Below are 8,719 nucleotides of genomic sequence, written 5' to 3' on the forward strand. Positions count from 1 at the left end.
TAAAATAAAATAAAATAAAATAAACTAATTTAAATGTATTTAAAATAAAATGAAGAAATACATCTTCATTCCTTCCCATACCCACTAACATTCCCTTAATTTAAGAAAACGTAAACTAGCCAAACTGAGCCAAAGCTTCTGGCCTGGTTGCAGAGTAGTTGTAGAGTTTTTAACTGCATTAATAATAATGTACGATGGGCTATATATTAAATGTTCTAGCCTAAAAATGTTAGACGAGCTTTCTTCCAACTTACCTTCTCCATCACGACGTGTGTTCACGCGATGTTGTTGGTTACCTAGTAACGAACGTACGGTGGCCGAGAATGTTCCGTCAACTTCCGTGTGTTCGCGCATCTGTGTTGCCTTGTAACAAACGCAATCTGGCCGAGATACGTGCTGGCGGCAGGAAACTTCACTTTGTGTGCCTGCGCCTCGTATACAACGTTATATATAAAGCTCGCAGGACAACTTGGTTGACATTGCCTTTTCAGCGTGAGAAATACACGGTGTGGCGTGTGAGCGTGTGAACTGGTTGAATTGCGTGTGTCTCACGCCCAATGCGTGAGACTTGAGAGCCCTGTGTATGTCTATGTCCATAAAATGAAAATAAATGGCAGCCAACAATGTAATAGTAAAAGTGAAAAGTAGCAATGCAATTTGCTGATTACTTTTAAAATATAAAGGGTCAAATTCACCTGGGCTTAACCAAAGTGTTTTGTGTTTTGTCCAGGCCACTGAGGATGCAGAAAATGGGGATTTACAAAATCCAAAGAGGAGATTGTACAGAAGACATAGGAGTTGTGATCGAGGGCATTAAGGTTTTGAGGGACCTAGACTGCGTGATCCTGGCATTCATCATGCTGTTCGGTCTCATTTATGCTCTTGATCTTAATTTTCCTGACAACCTCAAGTAAACCTTCAAGTTTATCCAGAAAATCCTAATGAACTTGGATGGACATAGGCTGAATGCAAAAATCCAGCAACTTAAAATCAAGCTGTTTGCATGAGATGTGCACTTTTTTTGAGAACACAATGAGAATTATTTGAGAATACATTGTTGTATATTGAGTCATTAACATCCTTATGCACGCACGCACACACACCACACATTATTATTATTTTTTTTTTAACACTCTTACATGCTTTTTCTTACACACTTTTGTGTGTATTTCTACTTAGTCGTTCTTGTCTTTAGGGATAGTTCACCCAAAAATGAAAATTATGTCATCATTTACTGATCTCGGGGTTGTTCCAAACCTGTATAAATGTATTTGTTCTGTTGAACACAAAGGAAGATGTGTTAAAGAATATGGGAAACTTAACAGTTCTGGGCCACCATTGACTTTCATAGTTGTTTTTTCTTCCTACTATGGAAGTCAATGGTGGCCCAGAACTGTTCAGTTTCCCATATTCTTTAACATATATTCCTTTGTGTTCAGTAAGAACAAAGACATTTGTACATGTTTGGAAAAAGGCTTTAAAATGTGTACTTGCATTTTTCTAAGTACTTTTCACATTAAATAACTATTGCACTATTGAGTTTTAAATAAAAACATCTCGATCAAGATTTGTCTCTGGTCTCTATGGGGTACAAAATAAGGATTTCCTAATTGATTTTTCAATGAAATGTTCTAATTTAAGTTTAAGAAGCATAAAACTTATTTTTAAATGTATCCATTTCATCTAAACTATTTGATCAAAATTGAGTTGGACCAACTCATTTAAGTTGGTCAAAATTGAGTTGGACCAACTCATTTAATTTGCTCATAATTGAGTTGGACCAACTCACTTAAGTTAGTCAAAATTGAGTTGGACCAACTTAATTACATTTCATTGCATGAATTAGTTTTTTATAAGTTGGGGCTACACATATTTATTGGATGGAAATCCTGCCATCAATTAAATTGAGTTTGTCCAATGAGTCATTTTTTTGAGTGCATGTGTTATTCATATCAGACAAACATAGTGGAAGTAACGTTAACTATAAAGTTTACTCTATTCTTTCAGTAAGAAACTTTTTTCTTTCGGGAGAAACTGATGAATTCACGTGCTGTAAGTTAAATCCGACTGACATCTCATGTTATAGATCAAGATTATTTATAAAGGTTTTTAAACGACCAAACACACTCACTTACACGTATTTGAGAATCGGAATATCAGATAGGCTAGTTGATGACATGGTAAGCAAGTTTGTGAATATTTTGAATAAAAAAGGAAAAGCGAAATAAAAGCGACACATCTGTCATACAGTATTATTGTGGCTGCGGTGTATCGCGTGACGCGTCGCCATGGAAACATTAAAGGGAACGTTCGCCTTGAAAAAACTCACTCTGGGGGTGGGGAGGTGGTGTCAGTTAGAATATTTTAAACTTATGCGTGAAAGGGTTAAAGAAAAGATCAAAAATAAATTTGTGTGTGCTGTAAAGTGATTAGAAAAAAAAAATCGGAATCGGCAGGTCAAACTCAATGAAAAACCGGAATCGGCCTAGAAAATTGTAATCGGTGCATCTCTGTCTACTAAAAATATTTTAGATATAGTATACAGTAAGTAATAAGTCTAGCTAGCTTGTCTAGCTAGCTTGCAAATACTGAGGATACCTACACGAGTCTCCACTTCCTCTGGTGATACACTGCGCACCAGCGTGCAAAGAATTACTTTGTATTATGGAGTCTGGAGATCCTTATCTGAATCTGAGTCTGAATTTTATTAATATTGATAGTGTTTGGATGCTTTCAATGGTTTGTTCGAATTCTGCATTAGCAAAACACAAAAAAATAAATAAATGATAAAATTATAAATCTTTACCCGGACAAGTGACTTTTGTGCATGGACAAGTAAAACATAAATTTACTTGTCCGAAGGACAAGTGCCTCAAAAAGTTAATGTCAAGCCCTGGTTTACATCGTTTTTTTTTAATGAAAATTGTTTTTTTCTTTAATATTCACCGACGCTCCCTCTGGGCTCCCGTAGTTCCGAAAGGGCTCAGCCCTCCCCCCGTGCGTTTGCCACAGAGATACATAAACAACATAGCAAATTAATAAGACAACGGCAGCACAAGCACACCCGCCAAAAAACAACCTACAGTCTTACAAACATTTACAAACTGAATCCGCAGGGCTGCCAACTCCAGGCATGAAAACAGGTCAGGGGTAAAAAAGGTGAGAAGGCGGCAAGGCGGATCACTGTGATGAGTGGACCTCTGCCACTCTAGGGGGGTTCGGGGGCATGCTCCCCCGTAAGAAAATTTTGTGCTTTTTAAATGTTAAATTCATCAATCTGGTGCAAATTAAACAAAGAAAAATTCAAAACTCTTTTAGTTACAGTGTCTGTCTACATTACTACTACAATAATAGTTATAATATCAATCCCATGATAGTAATAGCCATATATTGTAAAACAAATGCACTGAAAAATAAAGGAAACTTTCATAATTAGTTTTGTACTAATTTCTATACTAACTTAATCAAGAAAAGAACCAATGGGCCGCTGATCTACTCATTTCATCGGGTGTCAGAGAAAAAAAACTATTTACTACTACTATTTATCACGCATTAAAAATGCCCCAAACCAGTCGTCTGTATGATAATCTGAAACAAGGACTGTCCTGCTTCACTTCACAGATGCTGAGTGAAAGGAGAATTATAGAATGAAAGGATACTCATTTATATGACACTTTATTCATCACGAGAACAGCTCGTTCAGCTCGTCATACGTCGTCCTTTCAGTTTCGGTTTTCAATCGATCAAGTTTTTTCACGTTCTCTCGATAAACCACCCCTTTCAATCCAATCGAAATTATTTGTAATAGAGCTGACACTGTGAGTTTTTAACGGGTAATGTTAAAGCCCTACTTGTTATTAATGTTTTTATGAAATATCTCTAGTGAATGCATTATCATATCACCGTATTATTTACCGCCATGCGAGCCACAAATTAAAGCTTGGCGAGCCACTTGAGGCTCGCGAGCCGCGCAATGAATAACACTGCACTAACTGTTACTTGTTTCCTGCTCGCTCAGCGCTCACGGCGCCCGCGCCCGCTCGCGATATTATCTCGCCCACTTCTATGTCAAAATGTAAAAATAATGACATTGGCAACATCGCTGTCTGTATCTGACAGGACAGTTAACATTGTAAGCTAACTTACCTCAGGCTTGCTTTCCGACGTGCGGTTCTATGTTCGGCAGTGTGTCCAGTTGTCAGACTCGCGGTGTAAAAGACTTTGAAAACATTTCTGCCCGTTACTCTGACTCGTATTGGCTGTCATGTTTCGGCATTAGGAATGATGATTGTTTTTTAAAGCTGCGAAGTTTATGGTAACTTTATAGGGGATAAATGCTGGCCTCGACCTCGACCCCCCCCCCACCCCCATTCAATATTTTCTCATCGGATCTGCACAAATCACGTAGGTGACCCTTTTAGGTTTTAAAACGGCGAATTTCGCCGAAAGGTGAGGAGTTTTCATGCCTGCAACTCTCACTCATTCAACCGTGAGACTCACGCAATTGTCACTTTTTACACGCTCTCAGTCTCACGCCACACATTAATTTTCTCACGCAGAGAAAAATCGTGAAGCAAAGAAGACACTGACACCGACAGACAAGACAGAGAAGGTTACTACTGCAACGAAACAAATTCTCAGCTCTCAGATTCGGTCAATTTAATTACAAAATTCAAACAATAAACACCGTTTTGGCGCTTGTAAATGAGACGTGACAGATCTCTGACAGAGTTCAAACGGCATGTGAACCGATAATCTGTTACTCTTTACTACTAGTTAATAGTAGGCTAAATAAACATGAATGATCAATAGTTCATTTGAAAGTTAGGTAATACAGTTCAGCTTACCGAAATGAAATAAAATCGATCGATCAGTGTTTTTCAACCGCGGAAAGAGGTCCATAAAACAGCTGGAGAAGAATGTCACGTAACGTTACATTTACCTCAGGAAAGCCATTTAATGACCATAGCACATTAGTTGGACTTAAATAGAGGGGACTATTTTGCTAAATATGATAACTATATTACATATTTCTTATATTTGGACCTATATCATTAAAATATTATAATGTTGTTATAAAAAAAACGCATTATTTAATTTGAAATGTTATTTTTAACCTTTAATAATAATACCAGCTGACAGGGCTCTGTTTGTTTATAGCTTTAGGTGAGATTTTTATTTTTTGAGAAAAATTAACTTGTCATTTTTTTGGGAGGTTTAGGCCTACATTTACTTAAGACATAGCTTAAACAACTGTGTTTACAAAGATACTCACAAAGACGGGCATTTTGACACATAAGTGTGTGTATTTGACTGTTCAAGCCCAGTAAGATAAGTACTCGGCTACTCGCACACTGTATGAGCAGCAGCTTTAACAAATTGTATACAATTATTTTATTTACAATTTAAAACTATTTTTATTACCCTAACCCTAACAAGTGTCATGTTTGTGATTATCATTTGTCATGTGCCATAGGATGACCATGGCATGAAATCAAAACAGACTTACATAATTTTATTAATTCAGATACAGAAGTAACATGTTATTTGTGTATTTTACCTTTATTTTGTCAGCAATCAGCATTGAAATCTCCAATAGCCTTACTTAATTTTTTTTATTTTTGATGAGCTGCAGAGATTTTCAAGATGCTATATTTTCCTCATCCATGCATTTGAACCAAAACTTTATTATATTATTGAATTGTAGGCTACACATAATACAATTATTTTTTATTAACAAGTGTCACTTTGTTAGACTATTTAGATCATTACTTAATCATCAATCAATATTCAGGTGCAGTTATATATTTTTTAATAGACTGTAGATTGAAAAGTTTACTTTTAAACTAATAATGGGGTAATGGGAATATTATTTTTAAAATGTGAGACAACCACCTATTCCGAATTCACTCTGTATAAATCTTGCTGCAATTTGCTGTCACTCTCACAACTTCAAAATTTGCATTCGAATAACTTTGACCGATTTAACTAGTAGAGATAACTCAAATATCAAAGTTGTCACTTAATACAACCCCACATTTTATGTAGACTAAACATAACATTAAGGCAGCATGAACTCTTACTTTAAGAAGAAACAACCATTTTGTTACATTGTAAAGAATGCAATTTGATTTTTTCATCTTCAGATCAAAAAGAATAGTCATTTTAACTTGCAACTTTAAAAAATAAAAGGAACATAAAATTAAGATGTGTAATCATGAACCAAAAATATATTACAAAAATAAGGATGATGTTTGAGAGGTAATGCATCTTTTTCTTACCAAATACCAACAGTAATAAAAAATATATATATAAATAGTTTAATAATATGAATATAATAGGCTAGATTAATATAAATGTACCATTGAACATTTCATTACAGAGAAACGGTGCTTTAACGGGAGCAACACCATGAACACTGATGCTTTACATAAGCTAATTCTGTCACGTAACCACATTTATTTACGTTAAGCCCTTTTTTTCTATAAAACAAAAAAAAAGCACTTCCAAACAAATTTTTGCAACATTTGAATCACTGATTTAGAATTTATGCGCTTAAAACTTTAATGGAAACTTGGCTATTGACAGTCAGAACCAGCAGGTATTAGGGGGAGGGGCATTCTCATTCTAGAAAGCATCTGATTGGACAAAAATATTTACCAATATTTTGGTTAAATTTTTTCCAGGAGAAAAAGACTGTACATTTAAAACGTGTTATATTAAATCTAAATCTGCTAAAAGACCATTTCAAATGTTTACATTAAAATGAAATCTGTTAAATTTTCATGAAATGGAAGTAGTGATAGATTTACACTCGTGCTAATTACAACAACACAAAATTACAATACATGCATTTTTATTCTGAAATAATTGCTAGAATTTTGTGTCAAAAAATATGTATAATGCAATAATGTAATACTACAAATAATGTACACTAACACCATAGACTATGTAAATAAACAGTACGAATAAATTAGTCAAAATGCATAATAAGTGTTTCGCATTCCCAGTGAGAAGTTATAACAGCACAATTATGCAAGAAATTAATAAATTAATGCAAGCTGAAGTGAAAATAGCTGTCATTTCTAAAGGAGGATCAAGACAGTGCAGGTGTTTCAAACTCCCAGCAAACACCAAACGCATTTCACAACACCTCTATGCATGCAATTACTGAACAATGCAACACATTTAAAAGACAAAATTACAGCCTTACAATGATTTTGCATGCAAAAAAGAGAGGCTTACACTCTGACAGCAGGTTGGCTTTCTCAGCTGATGTCTTTGTGCTCCTTCACTGCTTGTCTACAGCCACAACCACAACAAAATACAGTTTTGATCACACATCAGCTGTCATTTCATTCCTTTGACCGTGGTTTATCCCGTGCAAACCCAGATAACAGCCCTAAGGGGGTGTTTACAGGCTAAAATTCATTGCACACCACTACAGATCCTCCGTTACTATCTAGATCCAATGCATAACAGCGCGTCCGATCTCAACACGCAAAGGACTATATTAACCCATAACAAAAATGAATGCTAACTGCAGTAGCAGAATCTGAAATAGGTTCTGAATCAGATTTAAATAGAGGCTGAAGCGGTTTACGAGCAGCTAAGCTAAGCTAACAGAGCTAAAACACAAACACACTCATATGCATGTACACGAGGCATCAGAAAAGTGCACGGCCCTCTTTTGCAATGAAAACGACCACGATAACACACGTTACACGTAAACCAACAACAACTGTCCTTGCCATTGGGATTTTGAGTTAAGAACGAACCGATTTGGGGGGAAAGACAGTGAGAGTCAGATGTCCTCGCATGGGTTAACAGAAGAATAGACAACCAACCGCCGAAAAGGGAAAAAGCACATTCTAAAACAGCCACGAAATGACAATTCCCATTAACGGACTCCAATCGGCGGAGGTCGATTCCACTCGCGAGCGATTTAAATTTAAATAGTCGTTTACCTTTTTGGAAAAAGTGCGCGCTCCACTCGTTTCTCCCACAACTGTGATCCTCCTGTCGGCTTCAAAATGGCGCCAATTTGTCCCTATCTGCACCAGTCAGTGCAGCTCCGCTCAATACAGACCCTTCACTTCCCTCCTCCACTCGAGTTTACTTATTTAAGTGCATGACTGTTTTTTTTTGTGTGTGGCAATATTGCGGTATTGGTTTGGAAAAACAAATAAACTGCTATAACAATAATGTAAATGGTCAGTGCATAAACGAGCGTTTATGTTGAGTCGCTTAGCAGGCTGGAGAGTGTGTGGTGTAACAGCGACATCTATAGGTCACGAGCAGGACGACAGTCAGTCTCCGCCTTCATTCACACACATTTATGACAGCTATGGATGCAATCAATGCAGTGTGCACCAGTGCTGCTATTGTTGACTAAACCCAACAAAATGTTCCCCGTAATTGAAATAAAGCTGAAATAAAATATCATATGAATATTATATAAAAAGTTTAAACTTAGAAAATTAGTATTTAGTTGAAGACGAAGTAGCCTACTAAATTACTATAGCTAAAACTAAAATAAAAATTGAATTCATATATATATATATATATATATATATATATATATATATATATATATATATATATATACATACATATATACACATACATACATACATACATACATACATACATACATACATACATACATACATACATACATATACATATATATATATGCACACACACATATATGTATGTG

At 35.8% G+C, this 8,719-nt stretch overlaps 1 protein-coding gene across 2 annotated transcripts in view; it reads right to left on the reverse strand.

Moving 5' to 3' along the window:
- pds5b (PDS5 cohesin associated factor B) overlaps positions 1-8,273 on the reverse strand; it is a 55,636-nt gene extending 47,363 nt beyond the window's left edge. The window contains exons 1-2 of one of the 2 annotated variants that reach the window (XM_081371261.1): positions 7,968-8,101; positions 7,246-7,302 (exon numbers count right to left, since the gene is read on the reverse strand). The gene's annotated coding sequence lies outside the window, so the exon portion shown is untranslated. Of the gene's footprint in view, positions 1-7,245; positions 7,303-7,967 lie in introns of both variants that reach the window. The other variant, XM_081371260.1, reaches the window with a different exon arrangement.
- Positions 8,274-8,719: the final 446 nt, after the last annotated feature.

This window comes from Scardinius erythrophthalmus, assembly GCF_964197995.2.
Source record: "Scardinius erythrophthalmus genome assembly, chromosome: 7".
Lineage (NCBI taxonomy): Eukaryota > Metazoa > Chordata > Actinopteri > Cypriniformes > Leuciscidae > Scardinius > Scardinius erythrophthalmus.